This window comes from Anabrus simplex, chromosome 6 (genome assembly GCF_040414725.1).
Source record: "Anabrus simplex isolate iqAnaSimp1 chromosome 6, ASM4041472v1, whole genome shotgun sequence".
Classification (NCBI taxonomy): Eukaryota; Metazoa; Arthropoda; class Insecta; order Orthoptera; family Tettigoniidae; genus Anabrus; species Anabrus simplex.
Genome location: NC_090270.1, coordinates 7,266,482 through 7,280,014, shown reverse-complemented (window position 1 = coordinate 7,280,014; position 13,533 = coordinate 7,266,482). Strand labels below are relative to the sequence as shown.

The window sequence follows — 13,533 nt, the reverse complement described above, 5'->3', positions numbered from 1 at the left end:
TCAAAAGACCTGCATCTGGCAAGCCGAACTTGTCCTCGGACACTCCCGGCACTAAAAGCCATACGCCATTTCATTTCTTTCTGGAACATTCTCTTTGTCCTCTTGCTCCTACTGACACATCACATTCCCCCTCCGGGAAATGGTATAAATTCTCTGAACATTTTTTGTCCGTGTCTGTGATGCGGTGCTCGTTCGAGAAAGGAGACCTGTCTCTTGTCAAAGTAATTTTTTCGGACCATGTCAACCTTCGTTGAATGGATCACTATCAAGTAGGGGGGAGAGACTGGACAGACCTCTTTCAACTTTATATTAATCTTTTGAAGCTGGTTCTTCAAAGTATGTTCATTTTAGCTATGTGGCTTCACATTGGTGGTGTTTTACCACCACTATAGACTGGAGGAGCATATGCTCCAGGCCCGAACCTTGTAATGTTGAAATTTCATCTCCTCTTCTTTCTTTTTTTTTTTTACTTCTGTTCTTTGTCTTGGACTTTTTAATATACTTCATTCTGGACTACGTACCTGTCATGCTCGGCGTGGTGACTGATCACTGCTTCCAATGAAGATAATGAATTATCAATATGGTTCCCTTTATTCTGAGAACTATGGAGCTCATTATTTGAATTTTATCGTACTCAGTTTGTGTCATGGTAGTGTCTACTTCTTTTCAACTATTACTGTAATTATCCTTTACGTAAAGTTATTTGTTTTTTCAGACGGGTGTCTTATTCTACGAGTTATTTCTTTTATGTCCTTTTATTAATCAAAGAAGGAAATTTATGCTTTCATTATAGGTGAAGTGTGATTTATGCTATTTAATTAACCCTTCAAGCCGGTATTAAAAGTTGGCGAAGTTTTGCCCTATAGTTTTATCCCAGTTTTACATGCTGTCACAAACGTTGCTATAGCTTCTAAATGACTCGACCGATTTTGTTTAAAATAAGAGGAAACCCAGTTCATATCATGCCGATGTTCTATCTATGTACAAAAAAGGTGGCATGCAAAGTAAAAAAAAAGCTTAATTACCTTTCTGTTGGAATAAAATTTGAATAAACAGGTGTCCAGGATCATTCACTTATATTACTATCACTATGTACATCACACATAATTTCCTGATGTGCGTAATCATCATCACTAACACTTTCATTATTACTTGGATTATTCTCATCACTACTTTCACCTAATATGTGTTCGACAGCTGCATTAAATAAATACAGACCCTGTGAGGACGCCGCCATGTTGCTTACAACGATCGACGTTGATGAAACAAATCTTTTTATGCAAACACAATGCCGCATTACGGTAGAATGATACTCTGTGCTGTGAGCCGTGCTAAAAGTTCACGTTCACAACCAACAGATGGCACGCAGATGTACATCTAAAACATAGCTAGCCTAATCCATACATGTATACGTCAAACCTCTCCCGGCTTATGTTTTGTAGGTCTGTACACGTAAACTGGCTTGAGTGGTTAATGGTGCTATATACATTGGCTTTATTCAGTAATTATTATAATTTGGCTTTTGAAGAAAGAAATTTTCTTTGGAATGAACTGCAGTATTTGTTCCAGGTAACTCCCATCATTCATGAATTCTCCTTCAGCAGAACTTACTTCACTAACCCGTAGAGAGCCAGACTATATATTGTTGTTGCGTATATACATGTAAAGTGCCAAACATGATATATCTTTGTTTGTATAGCGTACTTTTCTATATAAGTTAGTACAGCGTAGGCAGTCAGATGGCAACATCTCATGCGTCGAGTCTATAAAGAATGGTCAGTAGTTTTTAACTATGCCGCTAGATAGTGTGCAAATTCATTTGTTATCATGCAGTGAATTTCTGGAATTCACATTCATCTATGAGTACGATCTCCATACTGCGTGAGTAGAATGATGCCTAGTGGGAGAAGTGATTTTGTGGATGATGATGAACTGGCTTAATAATTTAAGAGAAGAGGATGATGAAGACTCGGATGAGGAATTTATTCCTCCAACAAGTAAGGAAGAGGAAAGTGAAAGTGTTATTGAGAGTGATAACGGTGATTTTTCTGTAAACATCCGACCACGTGCTCGTTGTCCAAGGGTAAACAGTGAAAGCGATAGTGGTAGTGAAAGTGGTAATGATCATCTGAGTGACAGTACTGATGGTGATGACGGCAACAGCAACAATTTCCTGTTTTCCGTGAAATTCAGGTAGGTCAAGATGAAAAATACCAACCCTCACCTGGTTATTATGAGACTCCTGGCCGGAGACAGACGCAAAACCTATAGCGTATATTTATTTGTTTTTCACGGCTCAATCATACTACTCAAGATAAAAATGTGAAACTTTTCATATTTATTCATCTGAAATAGGACATTTCAAAGAATTCATCAATATTTAGTGGAGAATTGAATTTTCTGATATTTTCTGTTTTGTTTCTAACTTTTAATTTTTGGTGTTGTAAAATAGTTTGGATTTTTTTCTTTTCAAAATAACCAAGAGCATTTTAGTATTATAATTTAGTTCAGCAGTAAGAGTGTCTTCTTGTTAACATTTATTAAAAATTTTAAGTCACAGTGATAATACTTGTGAACTATATAGCCCAGATCACAGTTGGTGGCAGGAAAAATTAACAATCTCAGATATGTGTATGCCACTGTGATAACTGCAACAGATGATCATGAACTAGAAACCATCATGCAGAGGTTAGACGAGCGAAGCAGAGAATATGGTCTTGAAATCAACAATAAAAAGATTGTAGATAGTTTTAATAACAACAGACCTGCCATGGCAAGAATTGCTGATTATGAGGTGGTCAGTCGCTTCGAGTATCTGGGATCTGTTGTCACAGATACCGAAGACTGTGAACCTGAGATCCGTAAGTGCATTGCGATTGCGAGAAATTCAACAGCAAAGCTTACTCGCATCTGGAAGGACACCTCCAACACTTCCAAGACAAAGCTCACCCTCATTCAAACTCTGATCTTCCCTATCGCGAGCCATGCAGCAGAAACTTGGACGATGAAGATGGCGGATCGCCACAGGATTGATGCTCTAGATATGTGGTGCTATAGCAGATTATGGCAAATACCATGAACAGCACACCGTACTAATTAATCAATCCTGTAACAGGTCGATATCAAAACAGGACTGTCAACCCTTATCAACCAAAAACAACTCAGATATTTTGATCATATTGCCAGAAGACAGGAGGCCTAGAGGACATGCACCGTTACGATGGATCAAGAGCTTGACCAGGATGAGCTTACAGCAAGCAAGTCACCGTGCCCAAAGCAGAGACTCCTAGAGGCAGATCACCAAAGGGCTTGTCTATGATGCCACTACACCCTTACCAAGGGTTGGACTCAAAGAGAGAGACAGCCCAGAGAGTGAGAACCCGCAAAATCCTCTAAATCTGTCTGGCACTCTTGGCATACTATGAGCACACAGGCCTGGCACTAAGAGGGCTAATATCATTATCCTCCCCTCTAAACTCCAACATTTTGTTCATCACGGCCTGTAAATCATCCTCCTGTGATGGAGGGGGCCAGTAATTCCTTTTAGATATTTTAGCAGAAAAATATAAGGGAAGGAATCAAATCGACCCCCAATCCCCGCAGATTACAGACATGCCAACTTTCAAGAGTAAAAAAATCAGGAGAAATTTGGCAGCAAATTGCGACATCACTAATGGCAGAACATGAACTAATTCATTATAATTCAATACATTACTAATTCTATCTGGCCATTATATATATATTTCATTATTTATATGTGAACATCAGTGGTGGCTGGTGGTTTAAAAGTTCAGTGGTGCACAATTTTTACCAATGATATAATATGATTACAGGCTAATTTTCAAATCTAGATACACCAACAATACTTTTTTATTATTAAAATAAAACAAACATTTTACATTTCTATTTTCAGGAATATTACTATAACGCATTAACATTTTTTCATTTAAAAACTCGTTTACCATACTGAAATGAAACACTTTGAGGTAGCCTAAATCCGGCATTGGAAAAATATCTTTTTGTAATGTATCTGGTTTTGAAATTAAACGTCGCGTGGGCCTTCCCATTCGTTTCACCTTGGATTGTTCCTCGGCAGTCCGTTGCGGAAATGGCCTAGACATTAAAGACTGCACCGAATTCATGATCTGGCAAAATACCACTCACTGATAAAAACGCACAATAATAAAAACACACATGCTGACACGAAAGTTTACACAATGAAATCAATAATCTACTTAGCTTGTACGCACATAACAAAGCTCACGACTATACTGAAAGAAATGGCGGTGTTTATTATCAAATTTAGAGACATTAGTTATATATCCAGCCACGGCCGACTTGATGCGTCGCTCAAGCCAGGACGTATAGCTAGCTCCTTACGGAGTGCAGCGAGGGATCCAACCGACCGTGATCCAGCAGATGAACTTCCATCCGGTGTCGCTAGATGACACTTCTGTTCTATAACAGAATCTCACATTGAGCAGCAACGGTCTCTAGCGACTTCGCTAATAGTTGGTTACGTAGGAGCACGGCCGATTGGATCCCTCGCTGTGCTGCAAGGAGCTAGCTAGAGCGACGCATCAAGTCGGCCGTGGTAGGAGGAGCCAGGTTGATAAACCTCCATTTAAGCAATGTATAAGAAGCCACGCCTATCTTTTCCTCTCCCCGCGCACCCCTCTAGCAGCCTAAAAGCACAATTCTAGCAGCCCCGCGCGCCCCTCGAGCAGCCCAAGTTTCATCCTACCTCAGGTTGACTTCCCGCTGCAAACTTTTCGGCTCCTGCAGTCAACATCTAAGAGTACCGGCTTGTAAAGTACCCTGCAGTCAATATTTGCTCTTTCAAGCTCTTGAAAGGTTTGTCTTGTTGAATGAAAATACAGTAGTTGAGTAATCCAAATGATAAAACTTTACCTAAAATAAACGTAAAAATTGAATGGGGGTAGCGCAAACCTGCAACCTTATGGAGAAACCGCCCCTGGTGAACATAAAACTGGACATACCTAAACTTTAGGAACATGCGACTTCACATCCTTCAACGTGCTGAACGCGTTACGACTAATTGTTGCGCAATTTATACAGCAATTTCCAAGCAGTAAATCGATTAAAACTACTTTAGAATTAATTAAACAACTGAATAATTTCAAATTACAACCATATCATACAATGCACTCATTCGATATCACTAATATGTATGCTAACATCGAACCAAAAAGTCATACCAATCGTCTTAAAAAACTTGCGCACTCATAGCCAGCTTAGCCAACTTGAAATAGACGATTTTATGCCAATTCTGAAGCTTTTAACCAATAATTATTATTTCACTTTCAACAAAGTAATATATAAACAAGACAGACTGGCTATCATCAGGCATCCTGGCTGAAATATACATAGTTTTGGAACACACAAAAACTGAAAAAAAAAACAAGACATTCAATCTTATGGTCTAGATTTGTGCATGATACTTTTATAATCATGGACCAATGTATCACTGATGCACCCTCCACCTTAACACCTTAATAACTTTGATACTGATATCAAATTCACAATAGAATCCGAAAGTAATAAGACCCAAAATTTTCTCGACTTAACCATCACCAGACTCCCATTTTCTTTTAAATATAAAATCTACAGGAAACCAACACACACAGCTACGACGATCAAACAAGATTCTGTACATCCTCCTAGTCATAAAAGAGCTACCTATAATAGTCTAATACATCAGCATTTAATGTACCCATGTCTAACACAGAACTCAAGAAAGAACTCAATACTATATGCAAGATCGCATCCCATAATGGTTATAACAAAAGTTTTATAGAACACATAATTTACAAGTTCAAACACCGGCCCAGGACAAAGTTACAAAAAGAAGGAACTAGAGCAAAAACCTATGAACATTCACGTTTAACCCTGACATTTTCCGACTAATGAATATTTTTTAAAAAAAGAAACATCAATATTTCCTTTAGGACTAACAACAGAAACCTTGATATTTTTCATAATTCTAAATTGGTCAATGTATCCAATCCGTTTGATAGAACATTGATAATGTAGGAGGGGGTCCGGGGGGCGTTGTGGACGAAGACAGTAATACGAAAAACTGTTACGTAGAGTTCAAAAGACGTTTGAATTTTCTGGAATACTTAGCTTGTTAAGTAATAGAATCAAGCAATCATATAATACTTCGGGTTTTTCTGAGATTTCATTCAGATGAAGGTTAGCGTTGTAATACTGGTCTAGATGTATTAGATACGCTTCCGTAATGTCAAGTCTCGGTCCCTTAGCTAGTGTTTCCATGATCTCAAGGTCTTTATCTATGTCTGTGAATTTATGTTTGTATTCGTGGATATGTTGGCCTACGGCTGAAAATCTATGATATTTTACAGCGTTAAGGTGTTCTTGATACCCGACATTAAAGCTACGTCCAGTTTGCCCTATATATCCGCTTCCACAGTCTCTGCATTCGAACCTATATACACCTGATTTAGAATATGGATCGACTTTATTAACGGCTGAAGCATTATGTAAAGCTACTGTACTTTTGTTATCTGTCTTGAACGCAATCCTAATATTACGTTTCTTGAAAATATTTGTGATTCTATAAACTTCTCTATTGAACTTGAAGGTCACGATTTCTTTTGCTTCTGGTTTATCTTTAGTCAAGTTCGTGTGAGGGCGATATTTAAATTTAATTATTATTCGTTCTATAAAATTCCCTTTAAAACCCTTAGCTTTAGCCATAGATCGAATGATATTCAGTTCCTTGTCCAAGTCTTGCTTGGACATTGGTATGCTAAATGCGCAATTCACCAAGCTGTTATAAGTCGCGCATTTGTGAGCTAAAGGGTGTATTGAATCATGTCGTATTGTAACTGAAGTTTGTGTGGGTTTCCTGTAAATGCTAAAAGAAAATGAAGAGGCGTGCCTATTGATCTTTAGGTCCAGATAATTAATGGATTTTTCTATTTCGGATTCCAAAGTAAATTTTATATCAGTATCTATTGGATTATTAAGAGTAGTAGAGGCGTTGGTTATGCGTTCATCCAGAATAACAAAGGCATCGTCTACGTACCTGGACCAAAATAGAACATTCTTAAATTTGTCGTTATTAATTATTCTAATAAATCTTCTAAAAATCTAAATAAATTTCTGCCAAAATTCCCGAGGCCGGAGACCCCATTGCAAGGCCATTCTATTTATACATGATCTGGTCAAAAGTGAAGTAGTTGTTATTGACCAGCAATTTTAAAATCGCCATAAAGTCATCGATTTCAAAATTGCTTAGGTGACTGTGTTTCTTCAAATTATTGGCAATGATGGGAAGCAATTTATTAGTTTTAATGTTTGAAAACATGTTTACTATATCAAAAGAATGTATTGTGTGGTGATCCTGTAATTAAAATTTACTTAATTCTTTAGTCAATTCTATGGAATTCTTTATGGATTTATTTGCAGTGAATCTATAATGTTGTTTTAGGAATTTTTGGATATAATGCGCCAGTTTGTAAAGGGGGCTAGGTCTGTAATGGATGATTGGCCCAATGGGGACACCGGCCTTGTGGATTTTTGGCAGCGCTTTAGCGGTTGGAAGGCTGGGGTTCATGCTAATTAATTTATATTTATGACACACAAGATTTTTCTTGCTGTAAATTAGAGTTTTCAAACCTAGCATAAGTTAGTTTTTAAGGAGTCAAGTTCAGCAATATGTTTTTGTTCATTGTTTATATCGCCAAGTTTTTTTCACTTACTATACAGTTGATGATGGTGTCAAAATGAAACACCGAAACATGTTCTGTAATAAAATAATGTTGTAAATACCATCCAACAACATTGTATTTTGTATTGAAAAGGTGGAACCTGCTAGATTTTAATTCCCCTGACATACAGTCCCACGCTAACGCAACTTCCCCTTCCCCTACCTAACACTCCCTCCTAACAGCTGACACTTGCTGGCAGTCGCTTGACACTTCACAATCCAGTTCCTCACAAACACTACACGCAGTTACATCGACCTAGAGGTGAGTTTCATACCTTATTGTTCCCTTCTTTTCTAAAGCGCTGCTTCTGATTTTCGGAATTCCAACACTAAATTCACAATTCGTTCTCTATTTCTAGGTCCGTGCTGGTTCGAGATCAGTATTAACCTGTCCAATTCCACCTGACATTATCAACAACTAGATGTTTTTACAATAGTCACACAAAGACTGTGATATTTTTTAAAAAAGGAAGAAAAACTCGTATATGATATTAATATTACAATTATATATTGTGAGGGACTGTTTTACATAAATACGTATAACTCACACCCAATGGCGGTTTGTGACATTTTACTCTGGCAGGGCTGTGCCGTCATCTCCTCCCCCCCCACCCCCTCCAACGGCCCAGTTTTCACTGGCCAGCACCACGATAATTGTAGATGAAATATAATAATAATAATAATAATAATAATAATAATAATAATAATAATAATAATAATAATAATAATAATAATAATAATAATCCGATGACACTGGCTAAATACTGTAGGTATCTTCTTCCGAGGGAGAACGATCACATAGCAAAAATCAGATATCGCGAAGCGGAAAAAAGTAGAAACTTAAAGCATCGCAAATCCGGAAGCATTACAATCTACATGTCCTTAAAACATCGACAATGAACATATACTTATATTCACAAAACCACTAAATTCATGACTCGATAAACTTTTCAGGTTGAGGTTCAAAAAAACATAGGCTAATAAATTACAACACATGTAGGGAAGGGAAGTGAAGTGAAGTGTGAAGACAGCAGAGCGAACACCACTAACAAGAAAACTCAACAACTGAATCCAAAAAACAATTCTAGTAGATTACGAAATGTCAGTCAATTGTTATAAGTATAAAGTTCGTACTTTGATGATGATGATGATGATGATGATGATGATGATGATAATGAAGGGATGAAGATACACATGAAAATAATACAAGAAAGTAGGTAACGATACCTTAGCTGACTTGCTTGTATACAAAATCCATTCTCCTCTCCTTCTGCTCTGCGAAGTGGTTGATGACACGTTCGTTGAAGTTAGGAACTGACAACAGCTGTTTCTCGATGGAGCACATAGCAAGCGCGTTAAGTCGGTCTTCCTCCATGGTATTCCTAGTGAACGACTTAATCCTTTTCAGCGTAGAGAAGCACGTTTCATTTTCTGATGTTGTCATCGGAATTGTACAAATAATTCGTAATAACTTAATTGACTCGGGAAGAAGTACTTCCAGGTTGTTATCACAAATGCATGTCAGAAGAGTTAGGGTACCTGAAGCGTTAGCCAAATCACTTCTGCCGTATAAAACTGAGAGGTCATGCCTTAGTTCAATTTGGTTAATAGGAAATAATCTAGCAGCAATTTCAAATTCAGTTTGCGGGAACAGTATCCTATACCTCGGAAATAAACTAGGCTGGAAGAGTTTGGCAACAGACAGATGGTCACTGAACGAAAAACGGTCCTCTACCCCAAATAAAATAACATTGCACACCTCTCTCGCTGCAATCTTTCTATTATCTTCAAACCGTGCGCGTTTCTGACTTGAGCCTGCTGGATTTCCATTGGTGGTGTCTGTGCCATTAAGCCAGTGATGGTCGTAATCGAGAGAGTTTCTGACTCGTTGCACCGATAACTTGAAATCAGATATACTTTTCTGAGCTTTTATACTATCAATTTCGCAGTGCTAGAGCTCGTTGAATAGAAAGTCACAGTGAGGCATAACTTTAGAGAATAGCTCTAGCCAGAATATAAAATAGGGATCCTTCAGTAGATTCCTTAGGCCTACGGCTTTTCTCACTGTCGAATAGTCATTATTGTCATCGGCAATCTTCTCGAGACACTCAGATATTTCATTTCTGTACATAAAAACCGTACTTACACATCGTGCCTTGAAGTTCCACCTTGTGGCGGCATTTCTTGGGATGCGCCTTTTTACCACTTCGTCCAAAACAGCAGTTCGTTTCGCAGATTTTGAAAAAAATGATGAAAACCCTTCTAAATTACTAAAAAGGATCCTGACCTGCTTATTCTGAGTAACACATCGCTCAACAATTAAATTTAATTGATGTGCATAGCAGTGCACAAAATGAGCGTTTTTGTAAACGACTTGACCCTTGATTGAACGCCAGTCTGCCTTCCAGTCATTACTGAATGGCCGTAATACGTCTGCGCAATGACTTTGTCCGGAGTTTGGTCCAGCTTAAGTTTTTCCAACTCCTGGAATACTGCAGAGGTAATGCCTTCTGCTGAGTGATTATCAGGCAACACAAAACTTATGAATCATTCATTTATTTTGCTACCCAGCTCGTACCGTACAACAAAAACGAGTTGAGATAAGGTGGAACAATCGGTGGTTTCAACAACTTGAATTGCCACAAAATTTGTTTGAGAGATTTCTTCCGAAATCATTTGATGGCACACGGCATAGATTGAATTCAGAATCTCGTTCTGTATGGTATTAGATAACCCAACAAATACTCTGTTATTTGCTCTTTCGATGTGTTCTTTCAGTGTGCTGTCTAGCTCTGACATTAAATTGACTAAACCTCGAAAAATGCCTGGGTTATCAGACGTGTATGTCTCATCGTGGCCCCTGAGCGCTAGTTCAAACTTCCCACAGAACTTAATAGCATCAATTAATTTACTAAGAATGTTCATTTGATTTTAAGTCTGTATGCACTGTCTAATTGGCATCGAATATCTACTCTACCAAGCATAGCAAATTCAATACCAGCGTTTATATGTTTCTCGCTCATTTTATGCTTTTTCACTTTTTCACCTAGGTGTTTTATGTCTGATACCCCGATTGATGTCCATGGAGCGTCAACGACATTCATTGCTAAACAAGAGTAACAGAAGAACGCATTCCTTATCTCACGTCCGCACAGCCAGTCAGCCTGCTTATAAAGTGACGGATTGAATTTCCTAGTATATGCATTTTTGTTCTTGTAACTCTTCTGTTCTTGTACAGTATTTAAATTCGGTCGAGGAGGCCCTAATTTCTTTAATTCTATCCTACGTTCAAAACTTAAATTCCTGTCACTACTTAAAATATTATTTACAGAATTCATCTTCCTTGTCTTCCTAAATTAAGACTGTAACATTTGGTTCTCAAGTGGGCAGATAAGTACTAAACACACAAATGACACTTAAAACTGAAAGTAGAATGTACAATGTTATTTAAATTATTATGGTACCGTAGTTTTATCTACTGAACACTTAAACAGCAACACTACACTACAATGGCATTTAAACACACACACACAGCTACTGCAATCATGGCTACTCCTGTTTCACTGATCACAAACGACAATGACATTCATGAGGACAAATAAACAATGCACGCCCGAGTTCCTTTCGGCTTCCTCAAATCTCAAAGCAATGTGACCAACGTACAAATAGTGCCGTCACCTTACGATTAGATTTTAAATCTTTATTTTAGCTTATTTTTAGAACTGAATTGTTTAAATAGCCAGTCTAATTGAATCCACTGTTTTGTAAACAGTTTTAGAATTAACCTCTAACAACGTGTGGGAAAAGGCCTAGGTACATTGTAAAGTGGTTGGCGACGTTGCTACGGGCTCTGCTCTAAGCACTCTTCCTTCCCCTGACAAGCCCAAATCGTCTTCCAAGGCTCCTCCCGCACCCCTCACTCTTGTTAAACTCTAGGAACTTACTGGGAGCTCTCCTGCCAGCACCCAACCGCTTAATGTCTAAAGAGAAAACATTGTGCTGGAGTAAAGAGAAAACATCGTGCTTGCTGAACGGATGCCACGGTCAGATAGACTTTGCCATGTCTTTGAAATTAAAAAAGCGAAACGTTTACAGCCAAAACAATAAAGATAACATTGAATAACTGACTAACACAGTACCATAAGTTAGACTTTGGTACATTTGTCCATCTCTTTATATAATCAGCTACGGAGTGAAATTATGTTTCGTGTTTTAGTAAAGGCAGAGGGGCGGCACCCAAAAGCCCTTCATGCACGAACCGCCACTGCTCACACCTAACCAAAGAACAATGTTCTAGAAATTATGTATTCAACATGTCAGATGTTACTGAAGGACTGATGATAAATTTTATAAGGAATTCCTTGTACTTTGCTAGGCCTATCGCAGACATTTTTAACTATTAACAAATTTTTTGACATACAAGATAATATTGTGTTTAAGATGTATGTAACTTTCTGAAGATTAATTGGTCTATGCTACTTAGTCGCATATATTTTAATGTACATATATATAAATGTAAGACTTGCTAATCAGAATAGTATGTTCTGTATATATTTTATATTGTACTAATATTTTTTATATATTCTTCCAACATACCTTGCAATTATTTTCTCAATGGCTGATGATGGCACGCGAGATACCGAAACCGGTACCATAATGTACACCATAATGTTTATAGCAAATATGTGATGTCTTAATTGAATCACTATGTCAGTGTATTGAATAGGTGGAAACCTTTTATCTTCAATAAGCATTGTAAATCTCGATTCAGTACAGACCATAACGAAATTCTTAATATTAAATAATTGTTGTTCAACACACCCGCAGCTGACTTAGCCCTCTTCAGAAACTCTGAACTAAATTTTTGCTCACAGCACTTGCCTTGCTGAACTGATTTTAAGGTTAAAAGTTTCTCCAAAGTTTGTTCAGACAGGAAGGATCTGAACTGTGTTTTTGTCTTTGTGACTCTGCTAAAAATCCTTTCACATTCCACATTGCTATGTGGAATTGATAAAATAGCTAGCATCACCTTAGAGAGTCTGTCATATTTAAGTACACCACCAGCTGATTTCATCTGACCCTACCAATGCCTACCGAACATCAATTCTTCCTTTCAACAGGTCTGTTTCTTTGAGCTTAAAGTTACAGAACTGGGAGTGCAGAATATCAGTTTCTTTATCTAAATGTTCCGTTTCACTAGTTAGAATGTTCGAAAACTTGTTAATGAAAAATCAATCTAGCACACCCATATCGTTTAGCGATTTCTGAATCAGGAAACATTTTGCAAAACAGAGGCTCCGTGTGGTTGGCACAATTTACAGGCAGGTTATGTTCTACGATAAATGACGTAATTAAAGCCCCGGCATTTATCACAGGATTTACATCTTGGTTTTTACATCAAAAATTCAGTTTCTGGTTTCTTTCTACACGCTGGACACACTCCTTATGTTTTTTCGTTTGCACATGTTTGAATATATTGCACTTCCCGCCATGCTCAACTGAAAAAATCACACCTACATACAGTACAGAATGTAAACGTTGGTCCCTTCCTGGATTCAGTGAAACATTGAAACTCTTCCCCATAACCACTTTTAAACACTGCATCATATTTCTTTTTTGACATTTTGGCCAAAACAAATGTTAAGACATACAACCAAGAAGCACTACTACATGACATAACACAAGCACTTACGCAGGTCCTGCCCCGGGTAGATGTCTATGGTGTGCTAGTTTTGAGGTTAGGTTACTCGCTTGCGACTTCCACTTCCTATTAAGCT

At 37.8% G+C, this 13,533-nt stretch overlaps 1 protein-coding gene across 2 annotated transcripts in view; it reads right to left on the bottom strand.

Moving 5' to 3' along the window:
• LOC136876041 (pyridoxal-dependent decarboxylase domain-containing protein 1) overlaps positions 1-13,533 on the bottom strand; it is a 236,988-nt gene that overhangs the window by 16,767 nt on the left and 206,688 nt on the right. The gene's annotated exons all lie outside the window — the stretch shown is intronic.